An 11465-nucleotide genomic window follows, 5' to 3' on the forward strand; every position below is an offset into this window, starting at 1 on the left:
ATCTATCTATCTAACTAACGTGTTTTTCCTTTGAAAACAATTTGTAAATGACATAGAGAACTGCTGTATGTAAAAGCTCATGTTAAAATCGCATTGCAATCCTATAGCAATCGCAATGCACTCAGATGTAAATCAGATGTTAGGTGTGAAAATTGCATTGTACTCACATGGCACTTGTACGTTTTTTCGGTGCAGATATCGGAACAGTTTTTTTCTTGCATATGGGTACGTACCCTAACACCAAGCATCAGCCGTGATCCCATACTGTCCTGTCTGTATACTCTTTTGCTTCCTCCCCTGCCCAGGAGCTGTGCTATGATCAGACCGTGTCCCTGTACGGTCATACACAGACATTACACAGTACACAGCAGGGGCACATTTATAAGATTATCTCAACACAGGGACATTTTATTTAACACATCCAATTGTTGAACTTATTATAATTATTATTTCAAGGTCTTTTTATTAAAATGTACCGTATATACTCGAGTATAAGCCGAGATTTTCAGCCCAAAATTTTGGGCTGAAAGTGCCCCTCTCGGCTTATACTCGAGTCAAGGTGGGTGGCAGGGTCGGCGGGTGAGGGGGTGAGGGCGCTGAGGTATACTTACCTAGTCCCAGCGATCCTCGCGCTGTCCCTGCCGTCCCACGGTCTTCTGTGCTGCAGCTTCTTCCCCTCTTCAGCAGTCACGTGGGACCGCTCATTACAGAAATGAATAAGCGGCTCCACCTCCCATAGGGGCGGAGCCGCCTATTCATTCCTCTAATCAGCGGTGCCGGTGACCGCTGATAGAGAAAGAAGCTGCGGCACCGAAGACCAGGCAGAGGGACAGCGCGAGGATCGCCAGGACTAGGTAAGTATAGCATATTCACCTGTCCTCGTTCCAGCCGCCGAGCGTCTCTCCATCTTCCCGGCCGGCGCCTCCATCTTCCCGGCGTCTGCGCTCTGACTGTTCAGGCAGGGGGCGCGATGACGCATATAGTGTGCGCGGCGCCCTCTGCCTGATCAGTCAGAACAGAGACGCCGGGAAGATGGAGGCGCCGGAACGAGACGCCGGGAGCTGCAATCAAAGGAGGTGAGTATGTGTTTTTTTTTTTTATTGCAGCAGCAGCAGCGGCGGCAGAAATATATGTGGAGCATCTATGGGGCACAGTGAACGGTGCAGGGCACCGTATATGGCACATCTATGGGGCACAGTGAACGGTGCAGAGCACCGTATATGGCACATCAATGTGGCACAGTGAACGGTGCAGAGCACCGTATATGGCACATCTATGGGGCACAGTGAACGGTGCAGGGCACCGTATATGGCACATCTATGGGGCACAGTGAACGGTGCAGAGCACCGTATATGGCACATCTATGGGGCACAGTGAACGGTGCAGAGCACCGTATATGGCACATCTATGGGGCACAGTGAACGGTGCAGAGCACCGTATATGGCACATCTATGGGGCACAGTGAACGGTGCAGAGCACCGTATATGGCACATCTATGGGGCACAGTGAACGGTGCAGAGCACCGTATATGGCACATCTATGGGGCACAATGAACGGTGCAGAGCACCGTATATGGCACATCTATGGGGCACAGTGAACGGTGCAGAGCACCGTATATGGGGCACAGCTATGGGGCACAATGAACGGTGCAGAGCACCGTATATGGCACAGCTATGGGGCACAATGAACGGTGCAGAGCACTGTATATGGGGCACAGCTATGGGGAAATATGAACGGTGCAGAGCACTGTATGGCACAGCTATGGGGAAATAATGATCTATTTTTATTTTTGAAATTCACCGGTAGCTGCTGCATTTCCACCCTAGGCTTATACTCGAGTCAATAAGTTTTCCCAGTTTTTTGTGGCAAAATTATGGGGTCGGCTTATACTCGGGTCGGCTTATACTCGAGTATATACGGTACTTTGTTTTGTAGGACCAGCCTTTTAATATCAGTATTTGTAGGCCAAAATCAGCATGCAGCAAGGATATTAGATGTTTTATTATATAGCCAAAGACTATTTTGAGACTATGAAAAAAAAATTCTGAATGACCTCCCTCCAAAATTTCTAAAACATTTCAATGCAAAATATTTCTTCAGAGGCATCTAAGTTTTTATTTAACGTTGTATGTGTGGGTGGCAAGCACATCATGAAAGCTTATATTTTAATTTCTGTACAGTCTCTGCTTTCACTTTCCATCTGCAGTCAATTAGTCTGAATTATCTATAATAGGCAATATTACTGTTAAGGCACAAACACAGGCCCTTTCAATGTCTCTAAATTGCTTTGTATTGTCAATATGAAACAGGAAAAATATAAGAATCTTATACATAAAGGAAAGGTAATCTAGTGGTTATATGCAAGCACACATTAGCTAGCAAAAACAAAGTTACTATAAAGAGATCCATGGTTTGACAACAATGCAAATTGCCTCTTAGTCCTCATTCAGACTTTCTATTAATGTACCCATTAAACTCTATGGTGCTATTCACACATCCGTGTTTTTTGCAGAACTGTGTTTGCAGAGAAATCAAGGAGACGTCCTTTTTTGATTGAACTAATGGATCAAAATTACTCATACAAGTCTGTGGGTCTATGAAAATCATAGACAGCACATACAGTATTTTTCAGACAAATCGGGCATGACCCCATCCTTATCCTGGTATGATTGGCCATCACCCCCATCCTGGTATGCACGGTCTCATCAAAAAAACATAAAAATCCCCAAACCATTACACTTACCTTACCGGCGCTCCCTTGCAGTGTCTTGTTTCAATGCCAGTAGCTCCTTTATGCTTGTAAGCAGAGCATGGCAGAGATATCATGTGCTGCTTGAAAGCCGAAGGGCAGCTGCTGGAATACTCACTGCTCTGCACGCTAGGACTGTGTGTGCACAGAGCAGTGAGTATTCATTGCTCTTTAATAGCGAGCACAGCCAGAGCCTTCTTGCAGCTGCCAGCGGTCATGTGTGCCACTACTAAAGGGAATAAAGATTCATAGTAACATAGCAACATAGTTATTAAGGTTGAAGGAAGACTTTAAGTCCATCTAGTTCAACCCATAGCCTAACCTAACATGCCCTAACATGTTGATCCAGAGGAAGGCAAAAAAAAACCATGTGGCAAAGAGTAAGCTCCACATTGGGGAAAAAAATTCCTTCCCGACTCCACATACGGCAAGCAGGCAAGTTCCCTGGATCAACACCCTATCAAGGAATCTAGTATATATACCTTGTAACATTATACTTTTCAAGAAAGTCATCCAGTCCCCTCTTAAATTTAAGTAATGAATCACTCATTACAACATCATAAGGCAGAGAGTTCCATAGTCTCACTGCTCTTACAGTAAGGCTGTGTGCACACGTAGCAGATTTTTCACGTTTTTTCACTATAAAAATGTGAAAAAACGCATACATTATGCATCCCATCATTTAGAATGCATTCCGCAATTTTTGTGCACATGATGCGGATGCGGATTTCTTGCAGAAAATGTCCAGTTTTGCTCAGGAACTTTTGCAAGAAATCCTGAATGTGTGCACATAGCCTTAAAGGGACACTGTCACCTGAATTTGGAGGGAACAATCTTTAGCCATGGAGTCGGGGTTTTTGGGTGTTTGATTCACCCTTTCCTTACCCGCTGGCTGCATGCTGGCTGCAATATTGGATTGAAGTTCATTCTCTGTCCTCCATAGTACACACCTGTGCTGTGCAAGATTGCCTTGTGCAGGCATGTACTACGGAGGACAGAGAATGAACTTCAATCCAATATTGCTGCCAGCATGCAGCCAGCGGGTAAGGAAAGGGTGAATCAAACACCCCAAAACCCCGGCTCCATGGCTGAAGATTGTTCCCTCCAAATTCAGGTGACAGTGTCCCTTTAAGAATTTGCGTCTGTTATTATGCTTAAACCTTCTTTCCTCCAGACGTAGAGGATGCCCCCTTGTCTCTGTCTCAGGTCTATGATTAAAAAGATCATCAGAAAGGTCTTTGTACTGTCCCCTCATATATTTATACATTAAAATAAGATCACCCCTTAGTCTTCGCTTTTCCATGGGAGTGGAATGCGGTGAATATTCATTTCTCTTATGTATGGCTCAGAGTGCTGCTGTCACCATTGTTTGCAAAACAAGCCAGACATTTGAATCATGTCCTCCATCTCCTCTGTCACAATGTCATGTCAGTAAAACGGCTGACTGGCCGTGTCTTCAAAAAAATCAGCTGCAAGATATTGTACTGGTAATATGTTTATGTAATATGTAATATGTTAATAATTAGCCCTTAGTGTGCTGTCGGTTAGGGAGCTGATACAGGTGTTATTGACCTAACTTACATTTTTATAAATAAATCATTAAGTATTCTGATGGCAGAGAAACTGATGGTGTCTCAGTAAGAGATAACAACATCTTGCTGTTTCTTAGCCAAGATATGTGTCATAGTGTGACTGTGGAATAGCAAATGGGATCGTATACTGTCCCTCAGGCTGAGTGTCCCTAGCTATCCTTGTCCTCAGGATTACCCCTTAAGGTGAGGATGCCTGGGTCTCATTCCTCACTATGCTCCTGAGTAGCATTAATCTATTAAGTGTATAGGGAGAAAAAAAATAAGACAGACATGGCAAAACAGAAGCACAGTCACACAGCACTTTCATGGGGAAAAACAAAAAGGAACAAAGTGTAGAGCCCATGAGGAAGCAAAGTAACATAAAGACACCAAGAGAAAAGGAAAGGCTTCACCAAAACCGCTCGCAACAACTTTGGAATAACCACTAGTTATCCCTTGTTTGTCTGGTTAGTGTAATCTCTATATACTTTGGCCACATACCATTCTGGGTGGGGGAGTAAACAGATAAGGGTAAGTAAGGAGCATAGCAAGGCATGTGACCCCGGCTTCTCCATATTCCAGCATAATCTGGGGGACAGAAATAAATTAGGGCAACTCCTAACATGAGGGATAGGAAAGGAGCCCCTTTCCCAGAGAAATCCTTCAACAGTACTGTGACAGTAAGAATCTGTGGATTTCACAGGCCCTGACACCACCATGACAGTTGGTGATACTTCCAAAAACTTCCTTGTGACAATATGTGAAATATATGCCATTTTGCCCTCCACTTCTTCTCGCTCAAGAGACAAACGAGGCCATGTGTGACCTAGTTTTCTTCTACTATTGCTTAGACAACTGGTGTCTAAGTGGTGATGCTAGCTGCTCCCATATTTTTTTTACTGTGGTATTGGGGATTTTTTTTTATCTCACACTACCACATCCATTGACATCTGTGAAATTTCCTGTTCTCTATTCCTGCTTTGATCACTGGCTGATGTAGGAGGATTATTTAGTATACCTTTTTTGCTTCAGGGACTTGTACCTTTGCTAGTCTAGAAGCCTTCTGGGTAAATCCATGTTGGCTTGTTTTTCACCTTGCTGTCAGCCCTGGGTAAGGTGGCTTGCTATTTAACCCGGAGCTTTTTTCGTTTTTGCATTTCGTTTTGCGCTCCCCTCCTTTCCAGAGCCATAACTTTTTTATTTTTCCATCAGTATGGCCATGTGAGGGCTTATTTTTTGTGGGATGAGTTATCCTTTTGAACTACATCATTGGTTTTAGCATGTCATGAACTCAAAAACGGGAAAAAAATTCCAATTGCGGTGAAATTGCAAAAAATGTGCAATTCTACACAGGTTTTTTGTTTGGCTTTTTTGCTAGATTTACTAAATGCTAAAACTGACCTGCCATTATGATTCTCCATGTCATTTCGAGTTCATAGACACCAAACATGTCTAGGTTATTTTTTATCTAAGAGGTGAAAAAAAAAATTCCAACGTTTGCTAAAAAAAAATGCACCATTTTCCGATACTCCATTTTTCGTGATCTCAGGTTGGATGAGAGCTTATTTTTTGAGTACCGTGTTGACATTTTTAATGATACCATTTTTGTGCAGATACAATCTTTTGATCACCCGTTATTGCATTTTAATGCAATGTTGCTGCAACCAAAAAAAGGTAATTCTGGCAGTTTGATCTTTTTATGGCTACGCCATTTAGCGAACAGGTTAATCCTTTTTTTATTGATAGATCAGGCGATTCTGAATGCAGCGATACCAAATATGTGTAGGTTTGATTTTTTTATTGTTTTATTTTGAATGGGGCGAAAGGGATCTCATTTGAACTTTTATATTTTTTTTATTTTTTTTTCATATTTTTAACCCCTTAATCCCATATGACGTACTATCCCGTAGAGGTGGGGTGGGCCTTAATTCCCACCGACGGGATAGTACGTCATAGCGATCGGCCGCGCTCACGGGGGGAGCGCGGCCGATCGCGGCCGGGTGTCAGCTGACTATCGCAGCTGACATCCGGCACTATGTGCCAGGAGCGGTCACGGACCGCTCCCGGCACATTAACCCCCGGCAAACCGCGATCAAACATGATCGCGGTGTGCCGGCGGTACAGGGAAGCATCGTGCAGGGAGGGGGCTCCCTGCATGCTTCCCTGAGACGATCGGTACAAGGTGATGTGCTCACCTTGTACCGAGCGTCTTCTCCCTGCAGGCCCCGGATCCAAAATGGCCACGGGGCTGCATCCGGGTCCTGCAGGGAGTACTTCCGGGTCAGGAGCAGGCTGCAGCTCCAGCTCTGTAAGCCTGCAGCGATGTGAGTGAGATCGCCGATCTCACAGAGTGCTGTGCAAACTGTAAGATTGGCGATCTGTGATGTCCCCCCCTGGGACAAAGTAAAAAAGTAAAAAAAAAAATTTCCACATGTGTAAAAAATAAATAAAAAAAATTACTAAATAGATAAATTAAAAAAAAATATATTATTCCCATAAATACATTTCTTTATCTAAAAAAAAAAAAAAACAAACAATAAAAGTACACATAAGAATTTGCGTCTGTTATTATGCTTAAACCTTCTTTCCTCCAGACGTAGAGGATGCCCCCTTGTCTCTGTCTCAGGTCTATGATTAAAAAGATCATCAGAAAGGTCTTTGTACTGTCCCCTCATATATTTATACATTAAAATAAGATCACCCCTTAGTCTTCGCTTTTCCATGGGAGTGGAATGCGGTGAATATTCATTTCTCTTATGTATGGCTCAGAGTGCTGCTGTCACCATTGTTTGCAAAACAAGCCAGACATTTGAATCATGTCCTCCATCTCCTCTGTCACAATGTCATGTCAGTAAAACGGCTGACTGGCCGTGTCTTCAAAAAAATCAGCTGCAAGATATTGTACTGGTAATATGTTTATGTAATATGTAATATGTTAATAATTAGCCCTTAGTGTGCTGTCGGTTAGGGAGCTGATACAGGTGTTATTGACCTAACTTACATTTTTATAAATAAATCATTAAGTATTCTGATGGCAGAGAAACTGATGGTGTCTCAGTAAGAGATAACAACATCTTGCTGTTTCTTAGCCAAGATATGTGTCATAGTGTGACTGTGGAATAGCAAATGGGATCGTATACTGTCCCTCAGGCTGAGTGTCCCTAGCTATCCTTGTCCTCAGGATTACCCCTTAAGGTGAGGATGCCTGGGTCTCATTCCTCACTATGCTCCTGAGTAGCATTAATCTATTAAGTGTATAGGGAGAAAAAAAATAAGACAGACATGGCAAAACAGAAGCACAGTCACACAGCACTTTCATGGGGAAAAACAAAAAGGAACAAAGTGTAGAGCCCATGAGGAAGCAAAGTAACATAAAGACACCAAGAGAAAAGGAAAGGCTTCACCAAAACCGCTCGCAACAACTTTGGAATAACCACTAGTTATCCCTTGTTTGTCTGGTTAGTGTAATCTCTATATACTTTGGCCACATACCATTCTGGGTGGGGGAGTAAACAGATAAGGGTAAGTAAGGAGCATAGCAAGGCATGTGACCCCGGCTTCTCCATATTCCAGCATAATCTGGGGGACAGAAATAAATTAGGGCAACTCCTAACATGAGGGATAGGAAAGGAGCCCCTTTCCCAGAGAAATCCTTCAACAGTACTGTGACAGTAAGAATCTGTGGATTTCACAGGCCCTGACACCACCATGACAGTTGGTGATACTTCCAAAAACTTCCTTGTGACAATATGTGAAATATATGCCATTTTGCCCTCCACTTCTTCTCGCTCAAGAGACAAACGAGGCCATGTGTGACCTAGTTTTCTTCTACTATTGCTTAGACAACTGGTGTCTAAGTGGTGATGCTAGCTGCTCCCATATTTTTTTTACTGTGGTATTGGGGATTTTTTTTTATCTCACACTACCACATCCATTGACATCTGTGAAATTTCCTGTTCTCTATTCCTGCTTTGATCACTGGCTGATGTAGGAGGATTATTTAGTATACCTTTTTTGCTTCAGGGACTTGTACCTTTGCTAGTCTAGAAGCCTTCTGGGTAAATCCATGTTGGCTTGTTTTTCACCTTGCTGTCAGCCCTGGGTAAGGTGGCTTGCTATTTAACCCGGAGCTTTTTTCGTTTTTGCATTTCGTTTTGCGCTCCCCTCCTTTCCAGAGCCATAACTTTTTTATTTTTCCATCAGTATGGCCATGTGAGGGCTTATTTTTTGTGGGATGAGTTATCCTTTTGAACTACATCATTGGTTTTAGCATGTCATGAACTCAAAAACGGGAAAAAAATTCCAATTGCGGTGAAATTGCAAAAAATGTGCAATTCTACACAGGTTTTTTGTTTGGCTTTTTTGCTAGATTTACTAAATGCTAAAACTGACCTGCCATTATGATTCTCCATGTCATTTCGAGTTCATAGACACCAAACATGTCTAGGTTATTTTTTATCTAAGAGGTGAAAAAAAAAATTCCAACGTTTGCTAAAAAAAAATGCACCATTTTCCGATACTCCATTTTTCGTGATCTCAGGTTGGATGAGAGCTTATTTTTTGAGTACCGTGTTGACATTTTTAATGATACCATTTTTGTGCAGATACAATCTTTTGATCACCCGTTATTGCATTTTAATGCAATGTTGCTGCAACCAAAAAAAGGTAATTCTGGCAGTTTGATCTTTTTATGGCTACGCCATTTAGCGAACAGGTTAATCCTTTTTTTATTGATAGATCAGGCGATTCTGAATGCAGCGATACCAAATATGTGTAGGTTTGATTTTTTTATTGTTTTATTTTGAATGGGGCGAAAGGGATCTCATTTGAACTTTTATATTTTTTTTATTTTTTTTTCATATTTTTAACCCCTTAATCCCATATGACGTACTATCCCGTAGAGGTGGGGTGGGCCTTAATTCCCACCGACGGGATAGTACGTCATAGCGATCGGCCGCGCTCACGGGGGGAGCGCGGCCGATCGCGGCCGGGTGTCAGCTGACTATCGCAGCTGACATCCGGCACTATGTGCCAGGAGCGGTCACGGACCGCTCCCGGCACATTAACCCCCGGCAAACCGCGATCAAACATGATCGCGGTGTGCCGGCGGTACAGGGAAGCATCGTGCAGGGAGGGGGCTCCCTGCATGCTTCCCTGAGACGATCGGTACAAGGTGATGTGCTCACCTTGTACCGAACGTCTTCTCCCTGCAGGCCCCGGATCCAAAATGGCCACGGGGCTGCATCCGGGTCCTGCAGGGAGTACTTCCGGGTCAGGAGCAGGCTGCAGCTCCAGCTCTGTAAGCCTGCAGCGATGTGAGTGAGATCGCCGATCTCACAGAGTGCTGTGCAAACTGTAAGATTGGCGATCTGTGATGTCCCCCCCTGGGACAAAGTAAAAAAGTAAAAAAAAAAATTTCCACATGTGTAAAAAATAAATAAAAAAAATTACTAAATAGATAAATTAAAAAAAAATATATTATTCCCATAAATACATTTCTTTATCTAAAAAAAAAAAAAAACAAACAATAAAAGTACACATATTTAGTATCGCCACGTCCGTAACGACCCGATATATAAAACTGTCCCACTAGTTAACCCCTTCAGTGAACACCGTAAGGAAAAACAAAAAAAACGAGCCAAAAAAACAACGCTTTATTATCATACCGCCGAACAAAAAGTGGAATAACACACGATCAAAAAGACGGATGTAAATAACCATGGTAACACTGAAAACGTCATCTTTTCCCGCAAATAACGAGCCACCATATAGCATCATCAGCAAAAAAATAAAAAAGTTATAGTCCTGAGAATAAAGCGATGCCAAAATAATTATTTTTTCTATAAAATAGCTTTTATCGTATAAAAGCGCCAAAACATAAAAAAAATGATATAAATGAGATATCGCTGTAATCGTACTGACCCGACAAATAAAACTGCTTTATCAATTTCACCAAAGGTGGAACGGTATAAACGCCTCCCCCAAAAGAAATTCATGAATAGCTGGTTTTTGGTCATTCTGCCTCACAAAAATCGGAATAAAATGTGATCAAATAATGTCACGTGTCCAAAAATGTTATCAATAAAAACGTCAACTCGTCCTGCAAAAAACAAGACCTCAGATGACTCTGTGGACCAAAATATGGAAAAATTATAGCTCTCAAAATGTGGAGACGCAAAAACTTTTTTGCTATAAAAAAGCGTCTTTTAGTGTGTGACAGCTGCCAATCATAAAAATCCGATATAAAAAACGCTATAAAAGTAAATCAAACCCCCCTTCATCACCCCCTTAGTTAGGGAAAAATAATAAAATTTAAGAAATGTATTTATTTCCATTTTCCCATCAGGGCTAGTGTTAGGGTTAGGGCTAGGGTTAGGGCTAGGGTTGGGGCTATGGTTGGGGCTAGGGTTGGGGCTAGGGATGGGGCTAGGGTTGGGGCTGGGGTTAGGGCTAGGGCTAGGGTTGGGGCTAGGGTTGGGGTTAGGGTTGGGGCTAGGGTTAGGGCTAGGGTTAGGGCTAGGGTTAGGGTTGGGGCTAGGGTTAGGGTTGGGGTTATGGTTGGAGCTAAAGTTAGGGTTAGGGTTGGGGCTAAAGTTAGGGTTGGGGCTAAAGTTAGGGTTAGGGTTGGGGCTAAAGTTAGGGTTAGGGTTGGGGCTAAAGTTAGGGTTAGGGTTTGGATTATATTTACGGTTGGGATTAGGGTTGGGATTAGAATTAGGGGTGTGTCAGGGTTAGGGGTGTGGTTAGGGTGTTACCGTTGGGAGTAGGGTTAGAGGTGTTGTTGGATTAGGATTTCAGGTAGAATTGGGGAGTTTCCACTGTTCAGGCACATCAGGGGCTCTCCAAACGCGACATGGCGTCCGATCTCAATTCCAGCCAATTCTGCGTTGAAAAAGTAAAACAGTGCTCCTTCCCTTCCGAGCTCTCCGATGCGCCCAAACAGGGGTTTACCCCAACATATGGGGTATCAGCGTACTCAGGACAAATTGGACAACAACTGTTGGGGTCCAAGTTCTCTTGTTATCCTTGGGAAAATAAAAATGTGGGGGGCTAAAAAATAATTTTTGTGGGAAAAAAAAAGATTTTTTATTTTCACGGCTCTGCGTTATAAACTGTAGTGAAACACTTGGGGGTTCAAAGTTCTC

This window comes from Ranitomeya imitator, chromosome 3, assembly GCF_032444005.1.
Source record: "Ranitomeya imitator isolate aRanImi1 chromosome 3, aRanImi1.pri, whole genome shotgun sequence".
Lineage (NCBI taxonomy): Eukaryota > Metazoa > Chordata > Amphibia > Anura > Dendrobatidae > Ranitomeya > Ranitomeya imitator.